This window comes from Salvia splendens, chromosome 17, assembly GCF_004379255.2.
Source record: "Salvia splendens isolate huo1 chromosome 17, SspV2, whole genome shotgun sequence".
In the NCBI taxonomy this organism is placed as follows: Eukaryota; Viridiplantae; Streptophyta; class Magnoliopsida; order Lamiales; family Lamiaceae; genus Salvia; species Salvia splendens.
Window position 1 is genome coordinate 3,527,657 of NC_056048.1, and position 16,001 is coordinate 3,543,657.

Here is a 16,001-nt window from a genome sequence, read left to right on the forward strand (position 1 = left end):
ATTTAACGCATGTACTTTTCTAACTGAATGTAATTAAGGGAAGAGGCTTATGAGCCCAAAATAGCCAAAACCCAAATTAACACCAATGAAAAACCACTAGAGTTAATTTAATCTATGATGGATATATTTACATATAGCTTGCAAAAATAAACAATTAATTTCTATACAAATATTGAAATGTCAGATTTTTGTTGCGTGGATCAAAAACTGTGATAATTTTAAAATACTTTCCAATTAAGGCCACAAATTTGTAATGTCATTTCTATATTATGGTAGTGGACAACTTTTGTATAAAGCCCAATTGACTAATTGCATGACTCAACCAAGTGGGGGTTAGGACACTCCTTTATGGTCAAACCTACATGTAGGGAGAAGCAAGCCCATGTTCTAAAACCTATTCTTTTGCCTTTTACTAGAGTATGTCATTGTATTGGTACAGTTGGGACATACGGAATAGAATGGCTTTGCTAAAATTCGAATCCATTTGGATGGTTCAGTGTAAAATTTGAATAGTATCTTCATAGGTTTTACAGAAATATGTACTCATTTTTTGAATAGTATCTTCACAGGTTTTAGAGAAATATGTACTCATTTTTTAATTTACCATTGTAACTATTTTTCTTACTTTATTTTATGTTTTAAGGTATTGGAGATAATCTTATTAAAGAAATTTTAACTATAAATTTCTAATTTTATAAAAGATACTTGTGATATGAATTATGATTGATGCTTTTATTTTGTAGGCAATGACAGATAGAGTAAGACCATCCACAATAGCGCCCAGCCGACCGCCCAGCCGAGCGCCGGCGCTGGGCGGTTCGCTGGGCGGTCTATTGCAGTCGCCCAGCGGACGAATGGAAAGAGAAACCGCGCAGCGCTGGGCGGTTTCGTGGCGCTGGGCGATCCGCTCGGCGCTATTGCAGCGTCCGGATCTCCCAGCGCACCGCCTAGCGCGAAATTTAAATTTTTTTTTCCGAAACACTATATATACGCGCTTTGCTCATCATTTTCATTCGCACCACTTGTTTTAACGAGTACTCTCTCTATCTTAATTTCTGTACAAGATCAACAATGGGAAATGGATCTCAACAACGAGCCTAGTTCCGGGAGTAGAGGGTCACAAACTCCGTCGATCCCCGTGGGAAGTGGATGGGGTCAGATGCCCGGGTACTACAACATGTACCCGTGGCAGCAGATGTTTTTCGGGATGCCAACGGGGGGGAGTCCGCCGGGGGGGTTTCCGGCGATACCGGGGTGGGCACCAACGGGATGGGCACCCGGGATGCAGATGATGCCTGGGGGTACCGCCGACACAGGGGACTCCGGGGGTCGTACCGGCTACACAGTGGACTTCTGGGGGGTCCCCGGCGACGACGGGGGATGTCTATCGCCCTAGTTTTGATTTTTCGACTGGTTCTTCGCACACATCGACCCAAACGCCCTTGGGGTTTAATAGTTTCTCCTTAGCTGACTTGGTGTTTGATACTATCGGAGCTCCGGAAACTCTCGTTCAAGGGGAGGGCAGAGCGGGGGAGTGGCGCCCCAAAGAAGAAGGGTAAGAAGAAGGTCGGCGAGTCGTCGCAGCCGGGTGAGGAGGAGGTACGGAGGAGGTGGATGGACGAGGAGAACGTCGTGCTCTGCAAGGCGTGGGTGAGCGTTTGCGACGATCCTCTCGTTTCGAACGAGCAGAGGATCGTCAACATGTGGGGCAAGATAGCAGCAGCCTACAAGAGATTTTGCCCGGAGGGGAGGCCACGCAACGGGGAGGATTGCCGGAAGGCCTGGAACCGAATCAGGGCCGCGGTCTCCCGATTTTCGGGTTTGTACACCACCGCACTCCGCATGATGAGCAGTGGCCAAACGGAGGAGGACTGCAGGAGAATAGCGGAGAAAGCCTTCCCACTGAAGGGGGTATACAAGGACTTCACCTACTGGAACTGCTATCTTGTGCTGAACGAGTCCGAGAAGTTCCGAGTAGGTGTCGACTCTGGCTGGCCGAAGAAGCAACGACTGAACTACACCGGCGATTTCAGCGGTGGTTCCCACGACCTCCCCGAGACGACGCAGGAGTTCCCCACGCCGCGTTCGGTCGGTGGCCGACCTCGCCCGATTGGGCGCAAGCGCGCTCAGCGGGAGGCGAGGGGGAACGCCGGGGCTTCCCAGGAGGTCCAGTCGGCATCCCCCCTTGGCCAATCCACCGAGGATCTCAAATTCTTCGCTCGCGCCCAAACGCGCGCTCAGTTGATCAAGACGATGGCCGAATGGCGGGTGGCGACGGATCCCGTGGAGAAGAGCGTGCTTCAAACCTTGCTCATGAGCCTGCAGGACGAGTTGGAGGCGGCACGGAGGGAGACCGGCGGCGGCGGTGATGGCGGCGGCGATGGTGGCGACAGCGTCGGAGGCGGCGACGACGGAGACGAGGAGTGAATTGGCACTCCTTTTTATTATTGTTTTTTTAAAATTAATGTATTTTTTTAAATTATTGTACTTTTTTAAATTTTAATAGTATTATTAAATTTTTCCCGTATATGTCTCGTAAATTAAATTTCGTATATTGTGTGATTGTTAATTATTTCATTTTGTATATATTTGTTAATAGTGATGTGGATATTATGTGGCTGGGCTATTGCTGGGCTATTTGCTTGTTTTGATGATGTGGCAGGAGGATTTTTAGTGCTGATGATGTGGCAGTGACTAGGCTATGGCTGTGCTATTGCTGGGCTATTCCTATTGTGGATGGCCTAACAGGTTGTGAGAGGCTGAAGTTTCTACCAAAAAAATATACTACTACTTCCGTCCCTCAAAGTTAGTCTCATTTTTCTATTTTCGTCTGTCCCACAAAATTTGTCTCATTTCACTTTTTACCATTTTTGGTAGTGGACCCTATATTACACTAACTCATTTTTACTGACATTTTATTATAAAACTAATATACAAAGGTAGGACTCACATCGCACTAACTTTTTCAACCTGATGGGGTACGAACTAAACCCTAATGGCAAGCCCAATTACAGTGACGGCCCATCAGCCCAGAGCCCAAGAAAGAGTATCTGTTCGGCACCAAAGAGTTCGGCACGACCAAAGAGTTCGGACTCAGCCTACAGCTCGGTAAAAGCCGACCAGTCAAGCTCTCCTCTCAGATCGGCAAGAGCTGATCGGTAAAGTCCAGCAGTTCGGTCTCAGCATTCGACCGAACTAGGAGTTAGTGGACTCATGAAAGGCCTCCACGACCTCCGCTATACCCACGATCTATTTAGTGGTACGAAGCAGTTATTGAGCAGTTATTGCTCACCCACGATCTTGTTAGTGGGGCTGCAAACCACGACCTTAGTTCAATGTATAAATAGAACTTAGATCAGATAGAAAAGGGTTAAGCTCTCTAGAGATAAAATACCATATAGCAAGTCTGTGTTGTAAGCTGTAATCCCAGATCAAGCAATACAATCTTGCCCTCCCTTCTTCCCGTGGACGTAGATTTACTTCAGTAAATCGAACCACGTAAATTCTTTGTGTCGTAATCTTCATTCTCTACCAGCATTTACTAACATCAGAAATTCGCGGATCCATCACTGGCGCCGTCTGTGGGAAACAGAGAACAAAATTTGTGATAAAGCGAATTTTTGATCCATTTTTTCCGCCCAAAAAATGCATACCAGATCGCAGAGTACCCGTATTCCTGCCCGTGAGAACCAGGAGGAAGCCAATCCATCCCATAGGTCTGGAAAACAGCCTAGGGATAAATCCACCACCAGTTCTCATGGCGAAGGAACAAGCCGCTCCAAAAATCGTCCCACTGAATCTTCCCAGCAGCCCGATTTGAATGAGGCTGTCAAGCAGTTTTTGGCGGCGAAGCAGGAGGAATTCTTAACCTTCCTGCGAAGAAGCCAAAAGCAGCCGGAGACGAAAACGACGGATTCTCCTTCCCCCTCCGCACAAGAAAGTCACTACCGCAGTAGTGTCGCATCTCCCAGGAGAAAGAATCCCCGTCCCCCACATGTTCCAGTTCCTCCTCGGTACCGGAATCACAGGAGAACTCAATCTCCTCCATACCGACGAGATATCGGATTCGCCGTGTACGGAGCACTGAAGACTCCGTTCTCGGACGACATCATCCGAACTCCCCTACCACAGAACTACCGAACTCCGTCGATGACTTACGACGGGCTCGTGGACCCTCACGATTTCTTGGGGCGCTATCAATATAACATGGCGAACCAGGGTCTCAACGAGGTCCACATGTGCAAGCTGTTTCCCGAGCTGCTCATCGGGAACGCGAGAAGGTGGTTCGATAGCCTCCCCCAGGGCAGCATCAGATCTTACCGAGATCTAATGGATGCCTTCCACAGGAGGTTCTTTCAGAAAGCGGAAGCCCGAATCACTTCGGCTCAGCTGCTTTCCATTCGTCAAGGTCGCGACGAAAAAATCAGCGACTTTATGACAAGATTCCACAAGGAATGCCTGCAAGTAGACGATCTCAACGATCTGCTTGTCATCTCGGCATTCCAAAATGGAATCCTGCCCGGAGCTCTCTACAGGAAGCTCGTTGAGTGCGGTCCGCAGACAGCTCAGGAAATATGGGACATTGCGGACCAGTACTCCCGGGCCGATGAAGCAGACCGTCGCAAACGGTCGTTAGACAGCTCATCGACCCGAGGAGACAGAAGGAAGCCCGATCATAGCGATCAGGGGCATCCTCGCCGGACTCCATTTGAAAGAATTCAAAGGGCTCCGGTGCAAGACAGATTGGGACCTCGTCTCAATCCCGAGAAGTCCCCCGCTCAGTTCGTACCGCTGAACAAGCCGAGAGCGGAAATTTTCGAACTGCACTCTGACCTATTCGAAAAGCCAAAGCGGATGACGAAATCAGCCGCGCGCCGACCACAGGATAGCTACTGCTCCTACCATCAAGACCACGGTCACGATACTGAGGAGTGCAGAAACTTGGCTGCAGGTATCGATGTTCTTGTGAAGGCAGGGACATTGAAAAAATACCGAAGCAAGCAGCCAAAGAAGAATAAAAAGCAGAGTGGTGCGAACTGCGCTCCTCAGGATCCGAAAAGGCAGCCGGATCCCGAAGACGATGACGAGCCGCAATATGATGGAGTAATCCAGACTATTGACGCGCTCCCTGCCGGGAAGACCAAGTCGTCCCTAAAGTCAGAACGCAGAGGCTCCAATCGAGAGGAGCCAACGCATAAAAGGCTGAAGCAGGACGAAGTGATTACGTTCTCGGCTGCTGATCCCGTCCCGGCCATCTCTCCTCACCAAGACGCCATTGTCATCCAAGCCGGAGTGGCAAACAAACTGATCCACAGGGTGTTTGTGGATACAGGAGCGTCGGTTAGCATTCTTTTTAAAGAGTGCTTCGACAAACTAGAAGTGGACCCAGCTCGGCTCAGTCCGGCTCCGCTTCCCCTGAAGAGCTTCACCCAGGAGGACACCCGCCCTGAAGGTATTATCAGCCTTCCGATCACGGTGGGGAAAGCGCCTACTAGCTCCAGTACGATGATTGAGTTTTTCGTGGTGAAAGCTCGGTCCCCGTACAACGTCATCCTGGGAAGAGACTGGCTCAACACAGTTCGGGCCGTTTGCTCCACCTATCACCTCACCATCAAGATCCCTACTAAAGGAGGGATAGCGGTCATCCGAGGTGACCAAAAGAGAGCAAAGGAATGTCTGCAAATTGCGCTTAGAAGTGCCGAGCAGTCAGATCGGCACCACCAAGCATAGCAATCACAGCAGCCGGAGTCAGAGGCGATGACCGAAGTCATACCGGAGCCGAACTCGATGACAGTTCAGCTGTACGAAGACGATCCATCCAGAACGGTTAAGATCGGCTTCGCGGGAACGCCCCTACTTCGGGAAAAAACCATCCAGCTCCTCAAGGAGTATAAAGACGTCTTTGCATGGTCTCCGTTGGACATGACCGGAGTGCCCCCCGAGGTAATCACTCATCGGTTAAATATTGATCCTTCAGTCCGGCCGATAAAACAGAAGCAAAGACTCTTTGCGGCAGAACGAAGTCAAGTCATCCATGACGAAGTCCGTCAATTATTGAAGGCGGATGTGTTATTCGAAGTGAAGTATCCTTCGTGGGTGGCCAATCCTGTCATGATCAAGAAAAAGGAAGGAGGATGGCGGATGTGCATAGATTTCACCGATCTAAATAAGCACTGTCCCAAAGATTGCTATCCCCTTCCGAACATAGATAAAAAAGTAGAAGCTTTGATAGGCTTTGAAATTTTTTGTTTTCTTGATCTGTACAAAGGATACCATCAAGTTTTAATGGATGAGATTGACGCTTCAAAAACGGCCTTCATTACTGACTTCGGCATTTTCGCTTATAAAAAGATGCCATTCGGTTTAAAGAATGCCGGAGCCACTTATCAAAGGATGGTAGACAAGCTTTTTCGGCACCTGATTGGAAAGGAGGTCGAAGTGTATGTTGACGATATAGTCGTCAAAAGCAAAAGCACTTCGGAGTACGAGCACAACCTCAAGTCCACTCTCAACGTGCTCAAGAAAGCCAACCTCAAACTTAATCCCCAAAAGTGTACCTTTTTGGTAGATTCGGGAAAGTTTCTGGGTTGTTGGGTTTCAAAGGACGGACTCAAGGCAAACCCCTCAAAAGTTCAAGTTGTTCAAAACATGGCGATGCCGAAGTCCATACATGACGTGCAAAGGCTAACCGGATGTCTAGCCGCACTGAATCGATTCCTTTCTCAAGCAGCCGAAAAGCAACTGCCGTTCTTCACGGTGTTGAAAAAGGCACCAAAGTTCGAGTGGGGAGCCGAGCAGAAAAAGGCCTTTGACGAGCTCAAAAGTTATCTAGCCGAGCTTCCTATTCTCTCTGCTCCAACCGAAGCCGAAGTAATATTCTTATACTTAGCGGCATCGGATCAAACCATCAGCGCGGTGCTTGTACGAGAAGAAGGCCTAAAGCAGCTTCCCATCTACTTTACAAGCCGAGCATTAAGAGGTCCAGAAACCAGGTATCAACCTCTGGAAAAGATTGCTCTGGCATTAGTAAATGCAGCCAGGAGACTGCGGCCATACTTCTATGCTCACAAGGTATGCGTCTTAACTGATCTGCCACTTCGGCAAGTGTTGACCAAACCAGAAGCATCAGGCAGAATCGCCAAGTGGGCTATAGAGTTGGGAGAGCACACAATTGAATATCTACCTCGGAAAGCCATCAAGGGACAAGCCTTGGCAGATTTTCTTGCGGAAGCAAAGTTCGATCAAGCAATTCCTGTTATTGCCGAACAGAAGAATTCTGCCAATGCCGAACTAGCACAGCCCTTGGAATCCGAAGTAGAGCCGCCGGACTGCTGGAGCGGATTCGTAGATGGAGCTTCAAACAAGATGGGAAGTGGAGCTGGTATTCTACTTGTCGCTCCCGACGGACACGAGGTAACCTACTCACTTCGGTTCCTATTCCCCACTACTAATAATGAAGCCGAGTACGAAGCCCTCCTGGCCGGACTCCAGTTAGCGCAAAGTCTGCTCGTCAAATCTCTCAAAGTCCATTGTGATTCACAAGTCATAGTAAATCACATGTTGGGTACAAGTGAAGCTCGTGACGAGAGAATGAAGAAGTATTTGGACAAAGCGCGAAGCATCAGCCGAAGTTTCTCCTATTTTCGGATAATCCGCATTCCTAGAGCGGAAAATAGCCGAGCAGATACCTTAAGTAAGTTGGCCTCAGATCCGAGCTCAAAGGCGGAAGAATTAATGCATCGAAGCATTGATGAAGCCGAGGTACATTCAGTATCCAGCTCGCCGAACTGGATGACGCCGATCTTGCAGTATCTGGATCAAGGACAATTGCCCGAGGATAAGAGAGAGGCTCGGAAGATCACGTGCCGAGCACTTCGGTACGAACTTCATGAAGGAGTCCTCTTTAGAAAGTCTTACCTCCAGCCGTTATTGCGGTGCGTAGGACCAGAAGAGACGGACTACATCCTCAGAGAAGTTCATGAAGGATCGTGCGGTAGCCACATCGGAGCCAGAGCTTTAGCTAAAAAAGTTCTGAGATGGGGATATTATTGGCCAACCATGGTACAAGAGGCAGTGCAGCTCGTCAAGAAGTGTACGAAGTGCCAAATTCATGCAAATGTCCCAAGGATGCCGCAGACCGATCTATACACTATGCAAAGCCCTTGGCCTTTCATGCAATGGGGCATAGACATAGTGGGACCACTTCCTCAAGCTCCTCGGCAAATGAAATTCCTTATCGTTGCCGTGGACTACTTCACGAAGTGGGTGGAGGCTGAACCATTAGCTACGATAACGAGCTCAAAGGCATTGGACTTCGTCTGGAAGAACATAGTGTGCCGATTTGGCATACCCCACATCCTCATCTCGGATAATGGGACTCAGTTCACCGACAAGACGTTCAAGAATTGGTGCCAAGAGCTGAACATTCAACAGCGGTTCACTTCGGTCTCCCATCCCCAAGCAAACGGACAAACGGAAGTAACGAACCGGATTCTGGTGAAAGGGTTAAAAGCTCGGTTAGAACAAGCCAAAGGACAATGGGTAGAAAATCTCCCTCAAGTCCTATGGTCCTACCGAACTACACCCAAAACCTCCAACGGTGAAACTCCGTATAGTCTGGTGTATGGCACTGAAGCCGTAATTCCGGTGGAGATCGGCGTACCCAGTCCCCGAACTCTAAATTTCTCCTCAGAAATGAATGACGACGGACTGAGAGCAGAACTAGATCTCGCCGAAGAAAGAAGAGAATTGGCGTGCATAAAAGCAGCCAAGTATAAGGAGCAAGTAGCCCGGTATTATAACCAAAGGGTGAAAAAGCTTCAATTTCAAGTGGGAGATCTCGTCTTGAGAAACAACGAAGTAAGCCGAGCAGAAAAGCTGGGCAAACTCGAACCCACATGGGAGGGTCCATATCGGGTGTCAGAAGTCCTCGGCAAAGGGTCTTATAAATTGACTCACATGTCAGGAGAACAAGTACCCCGAACATGGCACGTCTCCAACCTCAAGAAGTTCCACTTGTAAGAGACAAAGGTCCGGTCAGTCCGTCTCATGTCTAGTTCGGTCATAGGGGTATATGTTTTTATTTGTTTGTTTTTTACTTGTACCTTTTACTTGTCGTTTTATAAAAAGTTTAAAGTTTTTTTCTTTCGTCTTTTTCATTTTTTCTCTATGTGTTTTGTCTCTATGTGCTTGTCGTCTCTTACAAATGGTACCAAGGTATATCGTTCTTTAAAGACTGATCCCCTTTTTAGATCGATTATAAAAGACTATTGTGAGTCCAAGCTTCTAGGGAGGATATAAGACCACAATTCAGCTTAACAAGCAGTCCGTCTGAAACGAACTGCAATAAGCCAACGATTGTGAGTCCAAGCTTCCAAGGAGGATACAAGACCGCAATTCAGCTTAATAAGCACTTCGTCTGAAACGAACTGCAATAAGGGAAAGTCCGATCCACGCGATAAACCTCGCCGAATTAGGACGACCAAGTTCGGTCAAAGAAGTTTACCTCATAAGACCGGGGACGACCATGTCTAGTCAAAGAGGTTTACTGCATAAGACCACTTCGGTTAACTGGGAAAGTCCGATCCACGCGATAAAACTCGCCGAATTAGGACAAGGGAAAGTTCGATCCCGGCGACAAAAATCGCCAAATTAGAACACAAACCAAGTCCGGTTAAAGATGTTTATTTTATCAGACCAAAGACGAGTTCGGTCAAAGATGTTTATTTCATCAGACCAAAGACGAGTCCGGTCAAAGATGTTTATTTCATCAGACCAAAGACGAGTCCGGTCAAAGATGTTTATTTCATCAGACCAAAGACGAGTCCGGTCAAAGATGTTTATTTCATCAGACCAAAGACGAGTCCGGTCAAAGATGTTTATTTCATCAGACCAAAGACGAGTCCGGTCAAAGAAGTTTACTTCATAAGACCAAGGACCAAGTCCGGTCAAAGAAGTTTACTTCATAAGACCGAGGACAAGTACGATGAAATTTTTTCGCTAAGCTGTAAATACAGTGTTAGAAGCGAAAACAAAATTTCATTTTTCAAATCTTGTTCGGCATACAACTCCGCTACCCTACAAAATGGCGTTACGCTATTACAAAGGACTATTCTACTGTCCAGGGTTGCTGAAGTTAAGCCACCTATCTGCAAAATCCTCTGGAAGCCGAGTTCGGTTGTTCCGAGCAGATGAAAAATAAGCAGGTCGACGAGATGCTATCCTCGACCCAACGCCTCTTCCCCGAGCCCGAGAAGTCCTAACACCTCGGCGATGAAGAGTCTCTGCAATAAGCATCTGCTGATCTTGCTCGCTCATAGTCACAACTCCTCGGCGAATTTCAGTCCGTCCCTGTCTTGACGATTCCGGTTGCTCCTGAGCCCGTTCTCGTCTTGACGTTTCCGGCTGTTCCGGAGTTCGTTGTTGACTGGGAGTAGGATTTTGAACAAGGGAACCAGAGGTTTGATCTGGAGTGCGAGCATCTGTTGGCACGATATGCCGAAGGAATCTTTCTATGGAGGGGCGCCGAGAAAGAACAATGTTGTACCGAGAAGCCCAGCGCCGCAATGATTTCACAACTTGTTGGCAAGCCGAGCTCTCCAGCGCATTGTTCCTCCGGAGTACATGATATTCCTCCCACAGTTCGTCAACTCGACTCTGAACATCTGATATGGTCACTCCCCCGCGCACACGGATGTAATCCTCGTACGCAGTCCTCTCAGCAATGGTCGTATTCAGCTCGGCCTCCAGATCCTTCTTATCGGACTCTAAGTCCTTATTATCGGACTCCAGCTTCACTAAACGAGCCAGAAGCTCGTCATTCTTCGTCTGATCGGCTATGGCTCTTTTCTCAGCTTCGTCTAAAGCCGAAGAGTACAGCCGTTTCCAGTGAAGTATCTCCATCTCCTTGAGTACAAAGCAGCTATATTAGTTCGGCAGCTGTACCGAGCAGATAGTAAAATACAACAGGAATAAAGGCGAGTACGAAAAGCTATACGAAGACAAGTGTGGAGAATTTTTCATTCACAAGGAAAATTTTTTACACTAGGAGGGCTTCAAGGCCATTTTACAAGGAAGAAACTAGACTAAGAGAAGGGAGACGAAATCATACTCCACCAGCTTCGTCTCCGGCTCCTTGGTCTGGTTCAGCTTCTTTCTCCTGAGCTACCTCAGCCTCGGCCTCGCCTCCTGCCGGCCTCGCCTCCGCCTCCTGATCGGCTTCCTTCTCCGGATGCCCGGCCCGCTCGACTTCGGCCTCCAGCTCCAGCGGCTCGGCCTCACCCTCTCCGTTGTAAGTCGAAGCGGGTGAAACGGGTCCCACGGAGGCAAAGATAGCCTCCAGGTTCTCGTCCCGATCAGCTCGACAACTCCGGACTCGGTCTGCAGAAAGCAGGACCGAGGATGAAGCGAGCTCCTCAAGGAGCGGCAGATTCTGAAGCCGAGCTGCTATCTCTCGGCTGTACAGAGGCAGCACGACGTCGGCCCCCTGCTCGCCCTTATCGGTAATTAGCCTTACCAGACTACCGACAAAGGCCGAGAACTGGCTGCTCAAAAAGAGTTTCTCCGTGTAAACACGGAGAGCCTCCCCCTGGGCAGCCACGGCGGCAGCATCCCTCCGTTTCGTCTGCTCTCGCTGGATGACGAGCTGGTTTTTGGCAAACTGAGCTTCATCCTGGGCCGAAATCCTAGCAGCTCTGGCCTTCTCAAAGTTAGCCTCAGCCTGTTCGGCCCGATGACAAGCAGCCGCCAACTTCCTCTGCATCTCAGCATAGTCATTGGACGCTTTGGAGAGTTCGACGGCGACGAGCTTGGAGAGCATATCGTTCCTCTGAAAATGGATAAAGAAAAAAGTCAACAAAGGGGCCACAAAAAATACAGGAAAAAAGCAAGGCCAGAAAATCAAGAAGAGAATTCACCTCGGCGAAGTCCGTGGGCCATAAAAACGGCTCACAGATATGTTCCGAAGGAGGCGCCAAGACCACATCTTTCTCTGGCGCTCTCGGGGGCTTCTGGGCCTTCCCCTTCCCCTTTGCCGAAGTCGACTCCGGCTTCTTCGGATCCGAAGAGGTTTTTTGCCTTTTCGGAGTCCTCTCGGCATCAGACGCCGAGCTGGTGGTTTTCGGCCTCTCCGGCTCCTTGGACTCCGAAGATTTGCGGCTAGCCTTATTCAGCATGTACACTGCCAAAAAGCAAGAAAGCAAAGTCAGATTTTCTTCGTTAAAGCAGTAGAGCATAAAGATAAAGAGAAATCCTCACCCTCGGCCTCTTCGTCCGAAGACGAGATGTCGAACACGACGTCGCCCTTGACGAGCTCAGACTCCGTGTATTGTTTCCTAACTATGGGAATCTTGTTGAGCTCGCCATCGAGCGCGTCCAACGGTTCAGGCCGAGGATGACGGATAACGGACTCCGGCCCTCTCCAGGGAAAACTAGGAGCCGCGGTCCTATCATAGTAGAAGAAGCGATTTTGCCACTTCGGCCACTTCGTTTTACAAAAGGCCCTAAAGGGCTGTACAGGGATCAAGTAAAACCAAGACCCCTTCCTCTTAAATTGAAAGAATTTAAGGATCGCCTTCAAAGACAAATCCCTTCCTAACCTACGGAGTTCGGCAGCGAAGGCCGACAAGTGCCTCCAAGAGTTCGGAGTCACCTGGCCTAAAGGAAGCTGAAAAAAATCTAGTAAATCTATAAAGGCAGAAGGGAGGGGGAAACGAAGCCCGCATTCTAAGCAGGCCTCGTACACGGTGGCGTAACCCTCCGGCGGGGAGTCAGCCCTATGATCACCGTCAGGTACCACCGCCCTCCCCCCAGGAAAAAAGTATTTTTCGGGTAGGGATACCACAGTATCCTTACTCAAAATACTATGGAAATACTCTACGGTCTTCTCCCCGGACTCTTTCCGGCCAGAAGACCCCTTACCGCCTCTCCTACCGCTACCCGACTCCGAAGAAGAAATAGAAGCCATTTTTCTTACTTTTTGAAGGTGAAGAAAGTCTGAAGAAGCTCTTGAAAGCGGAAGAAAATTTCTCGAGAAAGAGAGAGTATAGAAGACGCAACAGCAAAAGTGTGCAAATGAGGAAGAAAGAGCATATTTATCAGATTCGGGAAAGATTTCGAGATCGTTGCGCCGTTTCGAATCCCACCTTTTCAGGATTCAACGGCCGGATTTTACTGTCGCATTTAATGCAGGCACGCGCAAGGCACGTCCCCTGACGTCAGCCTCCCCCTTACCATTATCCAGAATGCCGAAGTGACTCACCTCGCCGAAGTGATTCACTTCGCTTTTCGGGGGGGGTAGTGATGGGGTACGAACTAAACCCTAATGGCAAGCCCAATTACAGTGACGGCCCATCAGCCCAGAGCCCAAGAAAGAGTATCTGTTCGGCACCAAAGAGTTCGGCACGACCAAAGAGTTCGGACTCAGCCTACAGCTCGGTAAAAGCCGACCAGTCAAGCTCTCCTCTCAGATCGGCAAGAGCTGATCGGTAAAGTCCAGCAGTTCGGTCTCAGCATTCGACCGAACTAGGAGTTAGTGGACTCATGAAAGGCCTCCACGACCTCCGCTATACCCACGATCTATTTAGTGGTACGAAGCAGTTATTGAGCAGTTATTGCTCACCCACTGATGGAGTACGTACTAAACAAGCCCATCAGCCTAAAGCCCAAGAAAGAGTATCAGTTCGGCACAACCAAAGAGTTCGGCCCCAGCCTACAGCTCGGTAAAAGCCAACCAATCAAACTCTGCTCTCAGGTCGGCATCAAGCTCTACTCTCAGATCGGCAAAAGCTGCTCGGCAATAATTCAGCAGTTCGGTCTCAGTATTCGACCGAACTGGAAGATAGCGGACTCATGCATGACCTCCACGACATCCACGACATAATTACTGATGATGTAAGCCACTGCCTAGTTAGTGGCCACGCAGGATCTCATGACCTCCACGACATCCACGACATAATTACTGATGATGTAAGCCACTGCCTAGTTAGTGGCCACGCAGGATCTCATGACCTCCATGACCTCCACGACTTAGGGTGGTGATGCAAGCCACAATCTCAGTTCAATATATAAATAGAACTTAGATCTGACAGAGGAGGACGCTCACTCTTTCGTTCTCTAGAGACAGAATAGATTATATAGCAAGTGTGTATTGTAAGCTGTAATCCCAGATCAAGCAATACAACTCTGCCCTCTTTTCTTCCCGTGGACGTAGATTTACTTCAGTAAATCGAACCACGTAAATTCATTGTGTCGTGATCTTTATTCTCTACCCGCATTTACAAACATCAGAAATTCGCGGCTTCATCACTGGCGCCGTCTGTGGGAAACAGAGAACCAAATCTGTGATAAAGCGAATTTTTGACCCTTTTTCCACCACAAAAAAAAAAATGCATGCCAGATCACATAACTCCCGTGCCTCCGTCCGTGATGACCATGAGGAAGCTAATCCAGCAGCCCATAGGCCTGGAAAGCAGCCTCGTGAGAAGTCTGTCTCCAGTTCTCACGGTGAAGGAACAAGCCGCTCAAAAGGTCCACACACCGAGTCTTCCCAGCAGCCTGATTTGAATGAGGCTGTCAAGCTGTTCTTGGCTGAGAAGCAAGAGGAGTTCTTAGCCTTCCTGCAAAAGAGCCAACAGCCGAAGACGAAAACGGTAGATTCTCCTTCCTCATCCAGACATGAAAGTCACTACCGCAGTAGTGCCGTGTCCTCCAGGAAGAAGAATCCTCAACCCCGACATGTTCCTGTTTCTCCTCGGCACCGGAATTACAGGAGAACTCCTTCTCCTCCGTACCGAAGAGATGTCGGGTTCGCCATGTACGGAGCATTAAAGACTCCGTTCTCGGACGATATCATCCGAACTCCTTTGCCGCGGAACTACCGGACACCGTCAATGACTTATGACGGGCTAGTGGATCCTCATGACTTCTTGGGATGCTATCAATATAATATGGCGAACCAGGGTCTCAATGAGGTCCATATGTGCAAGCTGTTCCCCGAGCTGCTCATCGGGAACGCCAGAAGGTGGTTCGACAGCCTTCCTCAAGACAGCATTCGATCCTACCGAGATCTAATGGATGCTTTCCATAGGAGGTTCTTTCAGAAAGCGGAAGCCCGAATTACCTCGGCTCAGCTGCTTTCTATACGTCAAGGTCGCGACGAAAAGATCAGCGACTTCCTGACGAGATTCCATAAGGAATGCCTACAAGTAGATAATCTCAATGATCTACTTGTCATTTCGGCATTCCAAAATGGAATCCTGCCCGGAGCTCTCTACAGAAAGCTCGTGGAGTGCGGCCCGCAAACAGCTCAAGAAATGTGGGACATTGCGGACCAGTTTTCCCGTGCGGATGAGGCAGACCGTCGAAAACGGTCTTTAGACAGCTCATCCCAAGAAGAGAAAAAGAAGCCCGATCAAAGCGGCCAGGTGCTTCCTCGCCGAACTCCTTTTGAAAGAATTCAAAGGGCACCGGTACAAGGCAGATTGGGGCCACGGCTCAATCCTGAGAAGCCGCCCGCTCAGTTCGTACCATTAAACAAGTCTAGAACGGAAATTTTCGAACTACATTCCGATATGTTCGAAAAACCAAAGCGGATGACGAAATCAGCCGCGCGGCGACCTCAGGATCAATATTGCTCCTTCCATCAAGCCCACGGTCATGATACCGAGGAGTGCCGAAATTTGGCTGCAGGTATTGATGTTCTTGTGAAAACAGGAACGTTAAAAAAATACCAAAGCAAGCAGCCGAAAAAGAACAAAAAGCAGAGAGGTGCGAACTGCAATCCTCAGGATCCGAAAAGGCATGAAGATCCCGAAGACGACGACGAGCCGCAATATGATGGAGTAATCCAGACTATTGATGCTCTCCCTGCCGGGAAGACTAAGTCGTCCCTAAAAGCAGAACGCAGAGGTTCCAATCAAGAGGAGCCGACACATAAAAGGCTGAAGAAAGACGAAGTGATTACATTTTCAGATGCCGATCCCGTCCCAGCCATCTCTCCTCAC